The sequence below is a fragment of the Amblyomma mixtum genome, chromosome 10, assembly GCF_055824585.1.
Source record: "Amblyomma mixtum isolate Tamu chromosome 10, ASM5582458v1, whole genome shotgun sequence".
NCBI lineage: Eukaryota > Metazoa > Arthropoda > Arachnida > Ixodida > Ixodidae > Amblyomma > Amblyomma mixtum.
In genome coordinates this window covers 172,353,208-172,375,495 of record NC_143021.1, presented here as the reverse complement: position 1 = coordinate 172,375,495, position 22,288 = coordinate 172,353,208, and the positions used below count along the sequence as shown (strand labels likewise).

General features: G+C 48.3%; 1 protein-coding gene and 1 long non-coding RNA gene across 2 annotated transcripts in view; one reads left to right on the top strand and one right to left on the bottom strand.

Moving 5' to 3' along the window:
* spab (space blanket) overlaps window positions 1-22,288 on the bottom strand; it is a 55,111-nt gene that overhangs the window by 19,135 nt on the left and 13,688 nt on the right. The gene's annotated exons all lie outside the window — the stretch shown is intronic.
* Window positions 11,452-22,288, top strand: part of LOC149327742 (uncharacterized) — a 29,357-nt gene continuing 18,520 nt past the window's right edge. Inside the window, exon 1 of the long non-coding RNA XR_016285933.1 lies at window positions 11,452-11,574. This is a non-coding gene — a long non-coding RNA (uncharacterized LOC149327742). The remainder of the gene's footprint in view (window positions 11,575-22,288) is intronic.

Sequence of the window (22,288 nt, the reverse complement as noted above, 5' to 3'; positions counted from 1 at the left end):
ACTGGCCGCCCGAAGAAAGGAGGGAGCGGAGAAGCGTCCACGGGAGGGAGTGGCTTCCCAAAACAGGAGGAGGGTGCGGGGGCGCACCATGGGGGGGGGGGCATCTGGCGACAGCGTGCGACGAGGGGCAAGTGGTCGTTAGGAGGAGGATGCGAGTGGTCGTTAGGAGGAGGATTGAGTGGTCGTTAGGAGGAGGATGCAGGGGCGCACACACACAAAAGCAATAAGGGGACACAACACTTCCTTCCCCCTTAGAAAGTTGCCTGGTATCGTGCAGGGGGTCGGCGCTCACGCGTGGAGGCGCGCTGGCTTTGTGCGCTCGGGGGAGAAACACTTGTAGGCTGGCTGTTGTTCGCTGTGTCTCCTGGGTCTGTCCTGGGCGAAGTCTCTTCTTCCGGGAAGAGGTGCCAGGCTATGTGGGAAAATGGTGCACGTGTTCTCTCCGCTGGCGGACAGCTCTCAGACGGCGTCGTAAATCTACGCAGCTGGTTGAGATGTCGGCGTGCTACTGTGCCATGTATGTTGACGAGCCAAGAGCGCAGGCCTATGCGTCTGACAATTGTAGCTTCCTCCCAGCGTGGCTTTTTCAGAAACTGTCGGGCGAGGACGCGCTGCCCCTGATTAAGCGTGCCGCAGCGCGGAATTGCTTTTTCTTCCCGGAACGTCTCTGCCTTTGGCTCGGGGAGGATGGCTGTGAGCTGGGTTCGCATTTCACGCTCGAACATCATTTTCGAGGGGGTCTCGCCTGTTGTGCTCTGAACCGTCGTGTGCTGCTTGAAGAGAAAGCGCGCAAGGCGGCGCTGCAGCGAGCCTGTCTGATCTCTTTCAAGGGCGCGTTTTAGCTCGGCTACGTAGCGCTCGGCTTGTCCGTTTGTCGCTGGGTGGTAGGGGGCCGATGTAACTGATGAGATCCCGTTGTCGCGATAAAACTTGAGGATCTCCGCAGACACAAACGGTGTTCCGTTGTCCGACACTACCTTGCGCGGCAGGCCGAACGTTGCAAATAGTGATCGGAGGTTGTCAATGACTGCTGCCGAAGTCGTCTGTCCCATTTGCCTTATCTCAAGCCACTTTGTGTAGGCATCTACGACCACAAGGAAAGTGCAGCCCTCAATAGGGGATATTCAAAATTCCGCAAGTGCGCTTTCCCGCATAACAATGTTGACCCTAACAAGATGGCCGACTTCGCTATAAAGGAACTACATGGGCTTCAGGACAGGCGCTAAAGGTGTGTATAGAATGTAAGAAACGTATTTTGGATGAATCAAACAAAAAACCATACTTTCTTGCTTTGTTTCAGCTGGAAACGCATGGTCCGCCATCTTGTTGGGGGCAACATTGTTATGCGGGAAAGCGCACTTGCGGAATTTTGAATATCCCCTATTGGTCCTGCAAAATCAATGTGCAGTGTGTGCCATGGTGTGTCTGGCTTTTCCCATTCTGGGACAGGAGCTTTCGGCGGGGCGCTCCGGCTGCTCTGGCAAGGCTTGCATTCTCGCACCACTGTTTCGATGTCGTTGTCAATGCCAGGCCACCACATGTAGCTTCTGGCACACTTTTTCATTGCAACGATGCCCCGATGTCCGGCGTGGATGAGAGACATAGCTTGTGCGCGTAGTTCTCTCGGCATCACAACTCGGGACCCAAATATGATGCAGCCGCGATGGGTGCTCAACTCTGTAGCTCGCCTGCGGTAAGCGTCGAAGTTGTCCCCTTTGAGTTTATGCACGTTGCCTTGTTGAACAGCTGTGTAAACTAGCCGGAGAGCTGCGCACTTCTGCGTAGATGCTGCAACTGTGCCTGCTGTAAGCGGAGGTTCTGGCAGTGCTTCGAACATCAGAACGTCTCCTGGTGGAAATGGTTCGTCAACAGTTGCGTCTAGTGGCAGACGGCTTAGCGCATCGGCGTTTTGATGTTTACTCCCATTGCGGTAGACCAGAGCGTAGTCGTACGCTGAGAGTTTGATGCACCAACGTGTCATTCGCGGAGACAAAGTTGGTGGCATAGGCCTTTGTGGTCCCAGAATGCCCAATAGCGGTCGGTGATCGGTTATAAAGGTCACCTTCCGGCCGGCAATGTACTGGTGAAAATGTGTCGCCGCGTAGACGATGGCTAGCCCTTCTTTGTCAAGTTGCGCGTAGTTGCGTTCTGCTTGCGACAACGTACGTGAGGCGAAGGCGATGGGAGCTTCCCTTCCTTGCTCGTCAGTTTGCGATAGAACCGCGCCGACTCCGTACGGTGATGCGTCGCAAGCCAAAAGCAGAGGCTTCCTTTCGTCGTAGTGGCGGAGGACTGTACATCTTCGAATCAGGTCTTTCAGGGCATCGAATGACTGCTGATGGCGTGGCGACCATGTCCATGTCACATCTTTCCGAAGGAGTTGGTATAAGTCGTTGGCCACGGTAGCTCTTTGTTCCAAGAACCGGTCGTAGAACGTCAAGAGTCCGAGAAAAGCCTGTAGCTCCTGCTTGTTTGTTGGAGCTCGTGCTTCTGTGATCGCTCGCACTTTGTCCTCGGTAGGGTGAATGCCTTCCGCATCAATTCGGTGTCCCAGAAATTGCACCTCTGGCACCGCAAAACAGCACTTCGATTTGCTTATGCACAAATTAGCGTTTGCTAGCCTTTCGAGAACGAGCTCTAGGCGCACTGCATGCTCTTCAGTGGAAGTGCCACTGATGATGACATCGTCAAGGTAGACACAAACTCCTGGGATGCCCTGAAGCACTGTCTCCATGAATTTTTGAAATATGGCCGGGGCTGCAGCTACGCCAAAAGGCAGTCGCTTGACTTTGTACAAGCCTTTCAGTGTGTTAATTGCCAATAATTCAGCAGTTGACTCGCTCACCTTGAGCTGCTGATACGCCTGGGTGAGGTCCAATGTGCTGAAGACTCTTGCGCCACGTAGTACACTGAATACTTCTTCAGGTGTCGGTAGCGGGTAAGAGGACGCTTTAGTCGCAAGATTGACGGTGCTCCGGTAGTCTCCGCAGAGGCGTATGGTTCCGTTCTTCTTGCGAACTACGACAAGTGGTGTGGCCCATTCTGAATGCTGCGTCGGCTCGATGACACCTTGCTGCTCCAGTTTGTCCAACTCTTTTTCAACTGAATCTCGGAGAGCAAACGGCACCGGCCTGGCCTTCAGAAATTTGGGTTGCGCGTTGTCCAACAACTCCAGTGTGACCGGGGGCCCTTCGTTTCCTGGAATCTCTTCCGAGAATACCCTTTCGTATTTCTCTTGCAGTTGCTCACCATGTTCTGGCTCGGCGTCTGGTGTATGCCGCATATCATCACGCCTAGTGGAGAAAACCAGTTTCTCCCTAGAAGGCTTGATCCTGTGCCCTTCACAACAAGCAGAGGTAGCGTATGGGTCTGGCCGTTGTAGTTAACCTGCACGTTGGCAGAGCCCAATAGTGGCAGATTCTGTCCTGACCACGTTCGCAGGTGCGTGTCGTCTTGTTGCAGGGCGGGTGCGTCAGATGGCCATGAAGTTCGGAACGTGTCCTCACTGATCAGAGTACAGGCTGCGCCGGAGTCCACCTCGAACTTAATCAGCTGGTGATGTACGCTTACTTCTGTAAAAATCTTCGGTCGCGTGCCGAGATTCATGGTGTTCAGGTCGTACAACACAGATGGTGTTGCTGATGTTGTTCCATGGAGATCAGATAGCGGCGTATTCTCTGAGGCGTTGACGCTGTGATTAGGCTGGGAAGGTGACTTTATCTTGGCAAGTCTCCGTTTCCTAATGCATGCTCTTTCGATATGCCCTCGCTTGTGGCAAAAATTACACGTGGCTGACTGGAATCGACATCCCTGGGGGTTGTGTTGGTCGTCACACCGCCAGCAGCGTTGTGCCTTTTTGACCGATTTTACAACAACAGAAGGCTTGCGCACCTGGTTGCTTGTCTGGTGTACCGGCTCGGTGTTCCGGCGAATCCCTCTCTGCTGGTGACCGGCGCTCTCCGCTCGAACGGCGATGTCGTAAGCTTTGCTGAATGTGAGGTCCTTCTCAGCGAACAGGCGCTGCTGCAGTGACTCGTCACTCAGTCCGCACACAAATCTGTCGCGTAACATCACGTCCAAGGGAAGCATGGTGGTGTTAGCAGAAGAAGCTGCGTCTCCCTCCTGCCCGGTAGCTGTTGTCGACAGCGTTCCAAAATTGCAGTCGGCAGCGAGCTTCTTGAGCGCGGCTACGTATGCGCTCACAGTTTCTCCTCCCAGTTGATCTCGTCGTTGGAAGCGAGCCCGGCTGTAGACCTCGGATGGCCTTGGGTCGTAGTGCTTTTGCAGCGCTTTTACGATGTCGTCGTAAGACACTGCCGCTGGTGTGCTTGGCTGAATAAGGGCGCAGACAGTATCGTAGGTCTGCTCCCCGCACAGCGTCAGCAGGTTGGCCCTCTTCAAGGCTGGGTCTGTGATGTTGTTAGCTTCAAAGTAGAACTGAAGGCGTCTAACCCACGATGACCACGATGAGCCGTTGAATTCTGGTATCTGATTGGGAAACCCTCGCGTAGCCATGGCTTGTCAATAGCGTTGCGTAGCGCGGGTCGAATCCACTTTCTCGTCGCCACTGTCGTGTCCGGTCGCTGTGTTGAATGCAGCGAAAGACGCACACGGTACTTTAAGACTTCGTTTATTTAAAGCCGATGAGGGTGCGACCAGCGTCGACCGAGGAAGGAGCCGAACTGGCCGCCCGAAGAAAGGAGGGAGTGGAGAAGCGTCCACGGGAGGGAGTGGCTTCCCAGAACAGGAGGAGGGTGCGGGGGCGCACCGTGGGGGGGCATCCGGCGACAGCGTGCGACGAGGGGCAAGCGGTCGTTAGGAGGAGGATGCGAGTGGTCGTTAGGAGGAGGATTGAGTGGTCGTTAGGAGGAGGATGCAGGGGCGCACACACACAAAAGCAATAAGGGGACACAACAGGTACTTATTTGGAACAAAGGAAATAAATTCAAGAATCACATATTACCGCGTACATAACGCAAAGGCTTGGGTGCCGAAACATACATGCTGCTCTGTACACGCCGGAGTATTCGTCAGAAGGAACGAAGGGGCTGCAGAGTTCACCTCGTTCTTCCCTCAGGCTTGGTCGCTTGAAGCCGCCGAGGAGCGACCGCCAACGGTGTCGCCAATTCGGGCCATATTTCTTTTCAGACTGAAGCGCCTCCCTCGACCTCCTCTCGGCGTCTTCCTCTGCACTGTCCTTCTGCGGCCGTCGTCACTGCCACTCTTGCCGCGGGGTGCTTGGCCATTTGTTGTTGGCGTGGAAATAAAGATGACGTCCAGGCTGTCACCCTTCATAATGCCCATATGAGCCTTGGTACCCTACATCCGACGATTCCCGGTCTGTGTTTTAGCGCGTCCGGGGTCCGGAAGATGTCCCTACGCACACGCACAGCGCACTGTCACATGAGTCGTATGCGGGGGAGGTACGAATTTGATCTCCAACGCCGATTTGCAGCGAATACACGCTTTCTTCTGGCATGGTGCTCGTCTTCTCCGGGCGAAATGCTTGAAAAGTATGTCTTTGACCATTTGCAAGCTTAAATTGCTGTGAACAAGGCTGATGTATGGAAGCCGAAATGTCGACCTCTATTGACTCAGACCTTTCGTCGGCGTTATGTTTTCGTAGTGCAAAATAAAACCATTCGCCGACCAGACGCGATTTCGTCAGACCTTACATTTCATCAAGTAATTGATTACATTTTAAGATTTACAATCAGTTGACTGCCTTATCAAATGGCAACGTTCCGGTCAATTCAATTTTTTTCTTAACCTATGGCTAGTAATTGTTTACTTTAAAAAAAATTCTAATGACGATTAGAAAACTTCGAATACAAAATTTTGGTGCAGCTCTGTTGGCTTGTGTTTGTATTTTGCGATAAATTGAGGTAAAGAATTTTAGATGTACGTGTATGTATATTCAGTTACAAATCGCTTTTTATTTTCCACGTACACTCTTTCTTCGAGTAACACTCCTCATTCCGTCTTTATTGTCATGAAGGTGGATTTGTGTCAGGAGAAATGAACGAGATATGTTCAGCCTGCTGCACCAATCCCTTTCCGACCCAGCGACCAGTACACTGGACATAAGAAACAAAGCTATGAAAAAAGCAGACGAGGCCCAAAATCAAAACCAAAACCACTTACACGGCTTCCGGAAGAGACGAGGAATATCTCGATCGAGATAGTTCCTCTTTCGGCCGCTTCTTCTCAGGAGGGCAGCACAGAGTAATGGCATCCTCCGCGACCAAACGGCCATGTGCGACGTGCTCAAGTAAGTAATTTGTTTTACCGTTTGTCCTCGCTCAATTCAAATAAATAAATTCGTACGAGATAACTAAGCTCTGTTTGAAACAATGTGGTTAAAAGTGTGCCCTATTTATGAGGAGTTTTTCTGCAATGCGACAATGTTTTTATGTCCAGTGTACTGGACACTAGGATTCAACTGGCGCGTTTTGTCAAGTGCCCGTGCAAAGCAGGTTGCTTTTGATTTTGAATATTTTCTGGCGCCAAAATTGCATAACTCGTAATGCCTTGGTAGAAATATCTTGATGAAGTTTTTCATTCAAGTAATATGATTTTCAGCACTATTTGGTTGTTTTATTTGCAGAAAAGACGCTCACTAATGAAGAAATTCAAGAGCTTTTGTTCGGGGACCACTCCGACCTAGACGTCGATTCGGACTCTGGAGACGAGGTGGAGAAATTCCAGGCAGAATCTCCACTGGAAGAAAGCAGCGACGATTCTTCAAGTGGGGATGAAAATGACCAAAACGAAAAGTATGACAAAGGAACGTGACCGCAAAGTTCACGCCAAAAAGTAGCACAGTCGTGGACGGCACAGGCATTTACCGCGCCGATTGACATCGAAAGAACCGGTGAAGTGGATGGATACGCGGTCAGTTACGCTGCTGTCTTCATGTTGTAGAGCTGAGTCAGTTGACTCTTCAAGGCGTTACGACAAGAAACAGAAAAATTCGTTGGAAGTCGAAAGGCCGGCAAGCGTCCGATTCTACAACAATCACAAGGGAGGAGTAGACCTGAACGATTTTCTCATCATCCTGTATCGCATAAAAATGAAAACTAAGAAATGGTCTGTAAAAGCCATTTTCCACTTCACGGATCTCGCCGTGGTTACCAGCTGGCTGAGTTACAAAGAAGACACCAAAGAGGCAGGCTACACGAAGAGTCAAGTGCTTCACCTGCTAGACTTCGGGATGCAGGTAGCAGAAGCTCTTATCTGGGGCTCCCAAGAAAGAAAACGGCGTGGTAGGCCATCTACAGATGCTACTGTTCAACACGAACACCACCACAGGGCTGCCGTGCAAATACCAGGCCCTGACGTGCGTTTTCATGAAGAAGGCCATTGGCCAGATCCTCAAGTGATGGCAAATTCCTCCAGGTGTCGACTCTCCGAATGCAAGGCCAAGTCATAAGTTCAGTGCACAAAATGCAAAGTCTTTCTTTGCTTGAATTTGATTTGAAGAAAATAGCGCCAGAGCATGCAAACCACGAAAAGTATGCACCAACTCGCCCAAGAAGAAGTGTTAATCTTTGCTTGAAGGCAGGCAAAAACTGTTTTCGCGATTTCCACAGCAAGTAAGCGCCAGAGTTGACCTTAAGTTTGGATGTTTCATCAAGCACAAAGACGATACTCCAAGAACATGTCGCTCCTAGTGCAAGTTACTTCTTTTTCTTAAGTCTGGCAGTACTGTACTTGTGATTCTAAGAACAGCTAAGCTCTTGAGATCACGTACAGCATTGCTCAATCAACGAGCAAACCAGATCATGTGCAACAAATAAATCCCAGTGTCCAGTATACTGGACATGGTTCTCCGTTGAAAACCACTGTACTTACTGTCTTCATAATTTTTCATGCGCTCTTTAATACCTTCTTAACCGCAAAAAACCACCAGCGATTTTTTTCCTCGCCCACAAAAAAATTCGGGATGCAAAGGGATACCTGGTACATAAACACACGGTCTATATACTAGTGTAAGGAAGACGACGGGCATACGCGCGAGCCCCATGTTCATCGCCTGGTGCATGCTCCTGGCTGGACTAGTTGACCTCGGACTGTTGTTGGCCCTACTCCCAGAAGCGTCTCCGCATAAACCCCACCTTACTTTTGGTGCAGATGCCGGGGTAATACCCTGTCGCCCTGGAACTCCGCAGCCGAACGCTCCCCCTACCGCGATGCCTTTGAACCACCAAGCTGTACACAACGTTTTTAGATCGTTGGCTGTACAAGTGAGCCCGGCCACCGTTGCCTGTGCTGGTTCTCTCCGCCACCGAGACCCCGCTATCTTCAGCGGCACGGACTATCATGATGTTGAGTATTGGCTCACATCGTATGAGCAGGCGAGCGCATACACTAAGTGGGACGCGGAAACCAAGCTGAACAGTGATTTTCTATCTGACGGGCGTCGCGAATCTGTGGTATCGGAACCACGGGGCGTACATAATGTCATGGTTCGTTTTCAAAGCAAACTTCTCAAAGGTATTCGGCTGCCCGGCTGTCAGAAAACTCCGAGCCGAACAGCGCTTTCGTGCGCGGTCGCAGCAGGTAGGAGAGAACTTCACGAGTTACATCGAGGATGTGGTTAACGTGTGCAAGAGGGTGAACGCACAGATGTCCGAAGCCGACAAGATCAGGCATATTCTCAAGGGCATTGATGACGACGCCTTTCAGATGTTGTTGGCGCGAGACCTGCGCATCATCGCGGAAGTCGTCACCCTGTGTCGGAGCTTCGAATAATTACGCAAGCAGAGGGCTTTGACACACGAACATACCACGAGCATCAACTCGCTTGCTGGCCTGAACGATGCAAGAGACCAGTCATCGCTACTGCCGCACTTCAAGAGCTTCATCCGTGAAGAAGTTTCTCGCAGGTCTCGCTTATTTCAAGCCATCAATAGCCATCACCACACATAACTCCGAATCTGCAGCACACCATTCAAGAACACATTGCTTGAGGCTCTGCCGCAAGCCCCTCAGCCCACACCTGTCGCGGCCCCGCTGGCATATGCGGAGGTTGTTGGGCGACCGCCTACCAATGCTCCACCTCCTGCTCCCGTTCGAGAGCCTGCTGCTTTTATTCCACCACTTACTCATCTGCGAACCTCCTGGGGCACGCCTGATAATATTAGACCGCCTCCTCAACTGGGAAACTCCTGGCTCACGCCTGACTACCGCCCGATCTGCTACTGCGGCTTGCCAGGTCATGTGGCGCGGATTTGCCGCCGACGCATGGACGTCTCACGACCACCTCCTGAAGTTTCCGACTACTGGTCCCAGCGTCAGTACTCGCCTCCTGCTGAGCCGCCCTGGCCGCACCGCCTTCTATGGACGCCGTTCGCCTTCTCCCCGTCGGCGCTCCATCTCTCCGAGGCGACGGCGTCCTTCGACCAATCAAGAGGAAAACTGGGTGCCGCAGTTCCTGAGGCGAGAAATTTCTTGAAAGGTCTCTTTTGTCTGCCGCTAATTTAAGTGAAGTTTTTGTAGCGGACGTATCTGCAATGACGCTTGTCGACACCGGTGCTGCGGTTTCTGTCGTGGACGCAGCGCTTTGCTGCTCTTTGAGGAAAGTGAAGACGCCCCTTTCGGGCCTGTCGTTACGAACTGCAAGTGCGCACCTCATCCACTCGTTAGTAGTCATAGAAGACATTTTATATTTGGTCGAGTTCATCATTCTGCCGTCATGTTCGCATTCGATCATCATGGGCTGGGACTTCCTATCGCTCCACGGCGCGGTCATCGACTGGGCTTGGTTTCAAGTAGCGCTCTCTTCGTTGCCGAATCCCGTGACAGAGACTGAATATTTTGGTGCCCCTGCTTCTGCCAGAGCTTTTGTTGCCGACAGTACCGATATTCCTGCGTGTTCTTCCGTGATTGTGCCTCTCTCCCGTGACTGTGTTCGCCATGCCAGTGTCATCTTCACGCCGTCTCCCACTTTTCTACGCAGCCATTGTTTGCCGCTGCCTTAGTCTCGGCTCACTTTATCCACCGGCCACACCGCACTGTGGGTCTTCAACCCGTTTTCAAGCCCCTTCGCTTTGCGCCACAGCGAATGCGTCAGAACCGTGCCGCTCTTTGATTCTGTTTTCAACCACCCCGACGCTGCCGCAGAACCACCGCCGGTCGCCATGGACGCCCTCAGCTAACCTACTCCTGCGCCCGCCACGTTGTCGACCGACCTATTCCTTCGCTCTATTGACGCCACTCTTCCTCCAACTCCGCGAACCCAGCTTCTTGTGCTTCTTGAAGAGTTTCGCTCCTCCTTAGGTTGCCACCAACGCGTTTTGGGGCGCACGACGACTGCCGAGCTCCGCATTGACACCGGCGCCCATGCCCCTCTGCTACAAAATCCATATCGTGTTTCCAGCACTGAACGACGCGTTATTGAAGAACAGGTAGACACCATGCATCAGAGCGACGATATTCAGCCTTCCACCAGCCCCTGGGCCTCACCGGTTGTCCTCGTCAAGAGGAAGGATGGCTCCGTTCGATTTTGCGTCGATTACCGCCGCATTTGGCAGGATTTGGCAGCAGCAGCAGCCACCGGCAGGCACGAAAAGTGAAATCTGCTCTGTATATATACAGCGTCCTTCGACTGTGTGCCGAAGTTTCCTGGCCGCCTAGACAAATACCGCCTGCGCTGGTGCAACTGGAAACCGCTCGTCGCTCGAAGTTTTTTCTTTCGCTGCGGTAGCAAGACAGTTCCGGCGAAGGCACATTGTCACCTGCATCACCGACGCCAGCGGCAACTGACGACCATGCAAGGACCGAGGGGGCGTCTCCTCGCATTCTGCAGCAGCGGCAGCCACCGGCAGGCACGACAAGTGAAATCTCGAGAAAAAACAGCGCTTGCAGACAAAGGACCAGAACAAGAAGGACACACAACTGCGCTGACTAACAACTTTTATTTCGGAAGGGGGCCGATCCGCGCCTTTTATACAAACTAGAGGGAATGATGCGCACGCGCACAGATCAGCAAAGTGGGAGCATGGAAAGAGCCAATACATAGACCAACTATTCTTATCGTCACTGATAACCAACAACGCAGCCAAAACAAGCGAGAAAAGAAAAAAGAAAAAGATAGAAACAACGGGGGAAACAAAGGCAGGGAGCGTAAAGAAACAATTCCAAAAAGTTCTGAAAAGATCCCGAAGAAGCCAACAACTTCTTCGGGATCTTTTCAGAACTTTTTGGAATTGTTTCTTTACGCTCCCTGCCTTTGTTTCCCCCGTTGTTTCTATCTGTTTTTTCTTTTTTCTTTTCTCGCTTGTTGTGGCTGCGTTGTTGGTTATCAGTGACGATAAGAATAGTTGGTCTATGTATTGGCTCTTTCCAGGCTCCCACTTTGCTGATCTGTGCGCGTGCGCATCATTCCCTCTAGTTTGTATAAAAGGCGCGGATCGGCCCCCTTCCGAAATAAAAGTTGTTAGTCAGCGCAGTTGTGTGTCCTTCTTGTTCTGGTCCTTTGTCTGCAAGCGCTGTTTTTTCTCAAGATGAATCCCAACCAACTCGCCCAGCAACACACCTTGCTCAAGTGAAATCTGCTCTGTATATTTACAGGTTGGTCTTCTTTACTTATAAGGATTAGATTCTGTTTTGGTGCCAGCCCTGCCGCTGCTGCCACGAGTACATTGTTTTTCTTGAAGTGTATTTGCCTTTGCACCGCACGACATGTCGAGATGTGTCACATTCCGCTCGCTTGTGCCTGAAAATGTGCCCACCGCCAGCTGCTGTGCATGTAAGTTTATTTTTTATTGTGGCGACTTTCCCAGTATAACCGAAGAGGCGTGGCAAACAAAACGTGTAAAAAAAACTGGAAGTGCAATACATGCAAATATGGCCACATTGCAGAAGATGTAAGTGAGAAGCACAGTGCAGAAAATGAAGTGTTGGCACGTTTACTCAAAATTGAAACTAAACTAGACGTTCACCTAACATTGCCCAAAAGAATGGATGATCTGGAAGCCTCACTGCAGCTAAGTTCAGGCAAGTTTCACGAATTTCAAAACCGGCTGATCGATGAAAAAAAAACACCAAAGAACTTTCCCAGCGTTTACAAAACTTGAGAGCGTGGACTCGGCAAATGAAATTGCTCGCCTAACGCTTGAAGTCGGAAGCTTAGAGTGGCGAAGTCGCCGCTTAAATTTTGAAAAACATATTGTCCCTGAGTCCGACAATGAGGACCTGCTAGAAAAGATAAACGAAGTGGCTACCAAATTGAATGTACCGCATGTAACAAGGAATTATATGGCTGGCGTGCATAGGCTTCCAGAGAAGGCCGACAAAACGTCAGCTATTATCATTCGCTTTTTGAGACAAGAGGACCGTGACTCTTGGCTGGCAAACAGACATTTGCTGCAAAAAGAGAAAAGCTTGTTTATCTGCGAAAATATCACGCGGCTATCCCGCACACTGCTAACCTCGACAAAAGAATGGGCAAAAAAGAATGGCTACGCACACGTTTGGCATGCTAATGGAAAAGTTCTGCTGCGGAAGCAGACCGGCGACCCCGCTTTCGTCATTCGCAGCGAGCAAGATCTTATCAACTTGCAGCAACATGCTCTTGTAGCACCCCACGATGTGGGCGTTCCTTTGTGTTCTTTAGTGCAAGATGATGCATTCAAGTTTTGACTTTCCTTGTGAACCTGCTTTCTCAAAAAAGAGACACTTTCTTTGTTTCATCTCAACGCTGGAAGCTTTAAAAGTAAACTTGATGAAGTAGATTTATTCCTGAATGACCTTAACTATTCTTTTGATATTCTTTGCTTCAGTGTAACGTGGTTTTCCTCTGATTATGAGTGTGCTTTTCTTGATGGTTACGACTGCATATCCGTATGTCGCACATTCAAACATGGTGGTGGTACTGCGATGTATATTCGCTCAGAATTCAAGCACAATGCACTCACAGAGTATAATATTATCAATGAAAACATTGAATGTGTCGTTGCGGAATTGTATGACATCCTGCTAGGGGTGTTTTGTCGCCGGCCATCTCGATCCTTGAACCATTTCTTGAACTGTACAGAAAAATTGTTTCAACTAAGTCTCGAGTTAAAACTACAGTGTGCTTTTGTTGGCGATTTTAATCTCAGTCCTTCATCAGATACCTCAGGCTCTTCGCGCCTGAAAGAGCTGTTTGTGTCATACGCGTGCTGTAACTTAATATAAATGCTAACTAGGATTACTCCTACTTTTCAAAGTACTTTAGACGTTTGTATTACAATCTTTCCCCCTGACGCCGTCAAATCGGGTGTATTGATGGGCGATTTAAGTGACCATTTGCCAATATACTGCATTTTACTTCACAAAAGGCCTAATTCAAATAAGCATCCAGTTCTTATCCGCCATTACTCTGAAAAAAATATCACTAAATTCAAATATCATCTCTCAAATCAAAGGAGGAACACCATTTTAAAGGAAACAGATGCAAATAAAGCGTACGAGGCTTTCTTTCCGGCTTTATGTCCGCATACGAGAAGTGTTTTACACAAGAGCCATATGTAAAACGAAAAAAGATAAGAAAACCTTGGATCACTCATGAACTGCATATGAGAATAAAACAAAAAAACAGGCTCTTTGACAAATTCTTGATTACCAAGCATGAAAATGTCTTTCCACTGTATAAAAAGGTTAGACAAAAATTAAATGCAGGTATTAGAAAATCAAGATTTGAATACTACATAGCTAAGTTTACTGCAGACGTTACTGATAACTGACTGCTAATGTGGCAAACTGTGAGAGAGTTACTCTCGAAAAACTTCAAGCGCAAACAGGTTCCGTATCAAAACGATGCTATGACTGACAAGGAAGTCGCAAATTTATTTAATGACCATTTCATTGCAGACGGATCATGCGATGAGAAATCAGCTGATTTACCGTGCGAGCAGTTCATAGTATCAAACGCCGCAAACAATGTTTTTAGCACCCGCCGACGAACGTGAAGTGCTGGATATTATTCTAGCACTGAAAAATGGCTCTGCTCCAGGAGCAGACGAAATTAAACCGAAACCTCTGAAGGCTGTAGGTGAAATAATCAGTTGCCCGCTCTCTCACATTTGCAACATTACTTTATCTACGGGTGTTTTTCCTCAGAAAATGAAACTGGCCAAAGTGACTGTTGTACACAAGGGTGGCCCCGCGAATGAACTAGCAAATTATAGGCCCGTATCAGTAGCATGGCTTTTTGGGCTTGTTGGTACATAGTTCCAATAAACTGTAGCGCAGCAAATGACGAGGACACAAGAGCGCTCGTGGAGTTCGTCTCTCGTCTCTTGTGTCCTCGTCTTTTGCTGCCCTACAGTTTATTGGAACCATATCAGTACTACCAGTATTTGCAAAGGTAGCCGAACAGCTTATAAATGTTTTATAACAGGTTATACATGTTATGTTTTCGTATATGTACCCTTCCGTCCTTCAATAAACCCAGTTGATAGTCAGCGCTTGTCTTGCCGTTGTCCCGCCTTTTTGCGCTGTTCACCAGTATGAATGCATACCAACTCGCCCAGATCACAGCTTTAATAAACAAAAGATTTGGCCGATTTCTCACCGCGCAAAATACTATAGCCGATGAGCAATTTGGCTTCAGGAAAGATAAATCAGCCGAAACTGCACTCCTTGGGATAAAGGAAAATTTTTTTTTAACAACACAGAAGAAAAGGCACGCACTCTAGGAATTTTCCCCGACTTGCGAAAGGCATTCGACTGTGTTCAGCGCGATGTTCTAATAAGAAAGCCTCCATTTTACGGAATCCGTGGCCTGTCGTTGACCTTAATTGAGAGCTACTTAACGTCATGAGAGCAATTTACTGCCATAAATTCTGCAGCCTCACACGTAAAAACAATAAAATATGGTGTGCCCCAGGGATCTATTCTCGGACCAGTACTCTTTATCTTATACCCGAATGACAGTGTAAATGTACCAGGCAGCGAAAACGTAGCGTTGTACGCAGATGACACAAATGTCTTTTTCTCAGGTATTGACCCCTACGCGCTCGAAAGAAAGGCTAACTATTGGTTGACGGGCTTGAGTACATGGTTGAAACTAAACAGGATGCAATTAAATGCAAGTAAGACGAAATACATTCTCTTCGGGTCAAAAGTTTTCAAGTTTGTTTTATTTACATGATACATGTGGGTAGGTCCGAGTAAAAAAGTTATCGCAGATCACTTGAGAGAGCCCCGGACACCCCCCCCCCCCCCTTTACATGGCGTACAGCAGCAAACATCGGAAGGTCTGTCCAACGCTATAGACAAAGCTTTTTATACGGTTATACGGACACAGTTATACATACAAAATATTTTACACATCATAAAAAATATACTAACAACGTTTTGCTGCTTATTTAAAGGCAGCTTTAATTTCCCGCAAGCTGCTTTTGGAAATATCGACATTCATGGACTGTAATTGGTTTAATAAGTGTGGCATATTCTAACGTAACATCTGATTTCCGTAGTTGGTGCGGCAAAAAGAAATAAACCATTTTTCTGTATTGCGCAGGGTATATGCCGGTACCGTTTGAGTGAGGCAGGTCAAGTCTAGAAACGGCCGATTATTATATTGTAGAGATTTCTTGTATCTGGTTGCAAAGTAATATCACAGTAATGCAAAGTAATATCAGAAAGTCGGCCTGGTCCATAAAGTAGAGCACTCATTCCAGGTCTTTAATTGTTCTGCAAACGAGCTCTCTGGTTGAATTTGGACAAGCGCAATTAAAGATACAATATGTTTTAAATTGATTACAGTATGTATTATAATTCCTTCCCCTCTTGTGCCGCCACTGACGGGAGTCACCTGCCTGCTTGCATCCTCAGATCATTGACGTCCAAAATTTCCGCCTCTTTTTATGCCCCTTCAGTGTATAATGCATCCTGGCTCTAATATTTATTTATTTATTTTTATTGGAAATACCTGCAGCGCCCGAAGGCATTATTGCAGGGGGGATGAGGATACATAACAGGAGATTAGGCCGGAAAAAAAAAGAGGAAGAAAAAAAAAGCAATACAACAAGGCATGACACAGCAAGTACAAAATGAATGAAATATGAAACAACAAAAAGACATGACGAAAAAAAAAGGAAGCCAACTGCGCACTCATACATCCGACAGCAACGCGCGGAACATAGACTCTGAACGGCACTCAACAATTTCATGGGGCAGGCGATTCCAGTCATGAATGGTAGATGGGAAAAATGCGTTTTGATAAGTGTTAGTTTTGCATTTAATTTCTCTAATCTTCCACCCATGGTCAAGTCTGTTTGACCTGAAATGCGGTGGAAGTAAATAATTTTCTTTATCTATTTTTATTTTTCGGTGAAAGATTTTATACAGCATTTCTAACCGGGAGTTGGTACGGCGTTTCCGTAACAGCTCCCATCCCAGCGTTAGTTTAATGTTAGTAACATGCTGTTAAAATCATAATTACTTGAAACAAACCGAGCGGCAAAGTTCTGAACACGCTCAAGCATGTCTGTTAAATTTAAAGAGAAAATAAATAAATGGAATCAACAAATGAATGAATCCAAACAAGTTATCTCGTGCTTTCTTCCCCCATCAAGAGCGGCGCGCGCTCACACTCTTTGCCGAGAAAAAAGACCCACAAAGGTCGAGGCGAAGGACGCAAGTGGGAACAAGGACTCAAAGAAAGCAGCGGCGCGATACTTTCATTGCCTCTCTGTTTCGAGGCCAAGCGGTGTAGCCAACTTCCCTGCGGGCGCCTCTTTCTCCACCGCTCCTTTTATCACTGCGCGCGTTGCGCCGACGTGGCACTTCCCATTACGCTGCGCTCCGATCTGGGTCGATCGATGCCTCGGGGCACATTTCAGCCGGCCGCGCTCGAGGCTGCGCTTCCCGCTCGGCTGACAGGAGTCGTTCTGCTCCGTTCGCCATGGTGTCCTGAACGAGAGTGCGGGGCCAATGCTGCTCGCACTCATAGGCGCTGTTCGGCCGAGAACGGAATGGCAAAAATTGCTCGTTCTTACAGCGCCAGACGCGAAATCCGGCCGTCGTGGGTTTTATTATTTTCCCAATGATGAAAAACCCCCAAACTAAAACAAAAAAATTGGCTGTGGTTTGACTAATGGCCATCTCGAGTAGAATTGCGAAAGCATCTCAGGGGGCACTTCGACTGTCTTAAGTGCATAGAGGCGGAAGCGTTTTGCGCACCACGTTGAATACGTCTGTGGCACTGGTGACGTCACCACTGGAGGACGTCACACATAATGACTAATTACTATGTAATGCAAAATACTGATTAATAGCTAATTACTGATTAATGTCGAAATACTAATTAACTGTTAATTAATCAAGCTTAAGCTTCGCCTTTAGGAGTGGAACGCGACAGCGTGTTGCAGCGCTGCCAGGGAGTCCACGGAACGCCACCACCCGTTCGGCGCGATGCCTTGCCCTTTGAACGCAACGCGTTTTGAGAAAAGGAAATGGCGCAGTAATTCTCTGTCATCTCGGTGGACACCTGAACCGCACCGAACAGGAAGGGAGGAAGTAGGAGTGAAACAAGAAAGAGAAACAGGGGCCCTAATGAAGAAAATGAAAATTGCATTCGAGGAAAGGAAATTACGCAGTAACTGTCTCACACTCGCTCCTCGCGCATGCGCAGTTGGGGATCTACGGGGCTCCTCGAAATCGCTCACACCTAGCGTAGTGTTGCTTCCGCAACAAAAACATCCCTCATGCTCTTTGGTTTCGGTGACTTTCGTCATCATAGGAGCTGAGACATCTGTCGATCGAAGCGTGAGCCTGTGTGATTCTCTCTTTCAAACAAAAAGTTTGAAATGAGGATCACGCAAGTATATATGAAATGAAATAAGTTTATTCGGCCATTTTCCAATATGCCCCTGGGGAGAGGCAAAAGTAGGCAGATAAAGTAGGCCTCCTGACGAGGCCTACACCCCGGCTAACACATCAGGACGCAGGTAACTAAACGGCAACTCACGTGTGCAATAAAAAAAAAACTTTACAGCGAAAGAACAGCATACTTTAGGGTAGCTTTGCCTAATTCACTTGTCATGAATGCATACATTTGTGAATGCTTTCTTTATTATGAACTGTAAACCAATGTCGCCTTTATGTTGCTGCATTACATTTGTGCGCTGCTTTTTACCATTACATTGTTCTTTACAATGTACTTACAGTGCTCAATGCTTCCTTGTCTGATATTAGTATCTAATCTTCCTCCGACTTAGACACTTGTATTCACTTTTTTTTTCGCATAAAAGAACTGCGTTCAGTGTACATATCTTTCTTATAAATTTGTTAACAAGTGTATGCTTTTGGTGTGTGCAAGTCGTATATTCTTTTTTTTGCCGTTTCTTTTATTGAACGAGCGGTACATTCTTTACTGTATCATATATATCTGTTTTTATTTCTCTCATTTTTTTCTGTTTTCATTTTTCGATTTAATATGTGTCGGGTTGTCGGCGTGTACTGCTGCTGCTTTGTAGGGGACGAGGACTTCTCAAGCAGCTTTTTGCCTCGCCTCCCCCATCTTTAATCGAAATAAATGATTACAAATCTGCTCATCAGCATTAAAGAAGTTATGGTTTATTAAAAGAAAACTCAGAAACTTTCCCGTCAGCACCAGAATCACTGCATACAAAGTTTGTGTTAGGTCCCGATTTGACGGGTCGGGCCTGGATATTATCAATGTCAAGGCTTTTTCTGTTCTTTAGTGACGTAAATATGTTGTAATCCTCAGCTGTATTAGTTAGCACCATAAAAGCAGTGTTCAAGACATTGTCGTCAAGGACGCAAGACGTTACAGAAGGAGCAGCATTGTTAGTCATGGCAGTTATGTAGTGGGTGTTGAAATGCTCTGCTAGAGCACCCTCAGTAAGCAGTTCACCTTGGACAGTCATCTGAAACTGATTAGGCACAGCTGTACGCAGGCCGAGTGCGTCGTTCACAATCTTCCAGATCCGATCAGGACGAGATGACGAGGCATCCTGAATCAGGTGCTGAAAGTACTGCACTTTGGCTTTCCTTAGTTCTGATGTGATTTGATTGCGTAGTTTCTTGAACTCTGCAAATATGGAAGGCTTACGCGTTTTTAAAAACATAGCGAAAAGCTAATTTTTATCTTCAATCATTTTTACCTGCTCGATGCCGATCCAAGGTTTTCTTATCGATCGACGCTGCCTAACAGATTTCAGTTTGAAGCATGCCTTGTAATTGTTACGGACACGTGCCGTGTTTGTATCAGTGCCGCACGTCAGTGATTGTATCGCGCCGATGCGCAACAGTAATGCGCAGTAGGTACAGCGCTCTCGCTCGTGCCTATAAAAGCTGTGCCTTCAATAAACAGTGGTTCCTTCTTGCACTGAACATGCTGCTGTAAGCGTCGTCCCTCCGGCTGGTTACATGGTGTCAGAAGTGGCCCTTTGAGGCCTATGGAAATCGACCCTGCGGCCGGCGTGCTATGGACCTGCTGAAGACACCAGAGCCATTGCGGCTGACTGATAACGTAACAGAAAACTAGAAGCATTTTAAGCAGAAATTCGAGTTATTTCTGCAGGCGACGGAGACTAAGGACCAGCCCAGATCGGAAGCATCAAGGGCGGCACTCCTGTTGAGCATTGCTGGCGACGACGCTTTAGACGTCTTCAACAACTTCCAGTTTGGCGGCAATGAAGACAAGACAGACTACAGCACCTTGGTGAGCAAGTTTGATGCTTATTGTACTGAAGTTAGCAATGAAGTACATGAAAGATACGTATTCCGGTCAAGAAAGCAAGCGGAGGGAGAACCTTTTGAGAAATTTTTTCGTGACTTGAAAAAGCAAGCGGCACAGTGTAACTTTGGCACGCTGCAAGAATCGATGATAAGGGACCAGATTGTATTTGGCACGTATAATCCTCGACTACGTGAGAGGATGCTGCGGGACAACCAGCTGACGTTAAAAAAAGCAGAGGACATGTGCATAGCAGCAGAGACGCTAGCACAACGGAATGAAGTTTGGCACAGAGGGGACGACAGTGTCGACGCGATTTCGAGGCGCACGGCTCCCTCGAAAGAGTGGAAAGAAGAAAAAAAAACAGTTTCATTGTCGTAAGTGCAACCGCTGGCACAAACCAAAGCAATGCCCAGCTTTTGGAAAGAAGTGTCGCTTGTGTCACAAGCTGAACCATTTCGCAAGTGCCTGTGCGTCAGCCGGGGTCAGTGAAGTGCGAGAACAGCAAGACGGGGACTTTGACATCCTAGAAGTCACCACGGCAAAACGCGAGAGGGATTGGATGGTCAAGGCTCAAGTTCGTAACTGTGCGATCCGTTTTAAAGTGGACACCGGATCGCAAGCAAGCTTTTTTCCGATGTCCATTTACCAAAAACTGCGGGGAGCAGAGGAACTGAAGCCGACTAATTCGATCCTGCGGGCGTATAACGGTGGCATCATAACGTGTTTTGGAACGTGTACGCTTGAAGTCCGTCATGGGAACACTTCTGCCACAGTGAAGTTCTTTGTGGTGAAAGATGAGCGTCAAGCCATACTTGGGCTAGAAGCGAGTGAAGCTCTGGGCTAGTCCAGCGTAGGGTATGTGCCGTAGACAAGACCGCAACTGATGACGTTCTGAAAAATTTCGGGAACATCTTCCAGGGCCTCGGTTATTTGCAGCAGGCGTACAGCATGGTCCTGTCACCTGAAGCGATACCAGTAGTGCAACCAGCGCGACCAGTTCCGGTGGCGCTAGAAGAACTCGACAGAATGGTACGTGCTGGCGTCATTGTTAGGGTGCACGAGCCTACCGCCTGGGTCAGCCCTTTAGTATTGGCAAAGAAGAAAGATGACACGTTAAGGGTGTGTATGGATGCCAGGGCTATCAACAAGTACATAAAGAGGCAGCATTTCCCGCTTCCTAGGCGAGAAGATTTGGAAGCCCGTTTAACAAATGCCCAGTACTTCGGCTGCCTTGATGCGAACTCGGGCTATCATCAGATACCGCTTGATGAGCGGACTTCGAGGATCCGCACTTTTTCTTCGCCGTTCGGGAGAAACCATTTTCTCCGGCTGCCCTTTGGCATTTCTTCCGCACCAGAGGTATTTCAACAAAGTATGAGCCAAATCTTTGATGGCCTACCCGGCGTACTGGTATATGTTGACCATATTTTAGTATGGGGTTCCAATAGACAAGAACACTATGAGCGGTTGATAGCAGCGCTAAAAGCCGCCGAGAAAGCCGGCTTGACTTTCAACATCCAGAAGTGCAAGTTTAGGGTGAAAGAAGTCAGATTTCTTGGCGATATCATAGGCCGAACGGGCATATCGCCTGACCCTAAGCTGATCAAGAACTTGGTGAATATACCAACACCGACGTCCAGCTAATGCTGGGTGTGCTCAATTACTTTGGTAAATTTGTCCCACGACTGTCCCAGCGAACAACGCTTCTACGTGAGCTTATCAAGACGCGCTCAGAATTTCAATGGACAGATAACCATGCGCAGGAGTGGAAAAAACTAACACAAATCCTGACCACCGCCCCCCTTCTCGCAATCTTTGATCTGCAGCGAAAAACCAAGATTACCTGTGACGCATCAAAAGACGGCGTTGGTGCAGCATTACTGCAAGACAACAGTGGTGAGTGGAGGCCCGTAGCATACGCATCTCGTGTTTTAACGCAAGCCGAGAAGAATTATGCCTAAATTGAGAAAGAGGCACTTGGGATATGCTTTGGCTGCGAAAGGTTTCACGAGTTCGTGTACGGTAGAAACGTGCTTATCGAAACGGACCACAAACCGCTGGTAGCGTTAGCACGGAAAGAAATTGCTGACATGCCGCCACGAGTGCAACGATTCTTTTTGCGTTTGCTAAAATATGACTTTTGTCTTGCAGTACATTCCAGGAAAACATCTGGTTCTCGCTGACATGTTATCACGGTCAACAAAGGATCAAGGCGAAGAAAAAGGTGGCACAACACACGACGTTGAGGTTCACGCCGTCCAGTCCTTGGGCTACATGGTCACCACCAAAACGCTGTGGTCGCTACAGCTGGAAACTACACGAGACTGCTACCTACAGACTGTGATGGCATGCTTTGTGGGCGGGCAGCCAGTGACAGGTGAACTCAAGCCATTTTCCCACGAACTCTCTGTCGTTAATGGAGTAGTGCTGAAAGGCACCAAAGTCGTCATACCGAAGAGTATGCGACGAATCATGCTGGAAAGAATTCATGCGGGCCACCTCGGGATGCAGAATTGTAAGGAGAGGGCTCGGGAACTTATTTTTTTGCCAGGTCTGAACAGCGACATCACTGCCCGTGTGGAAAGCTGT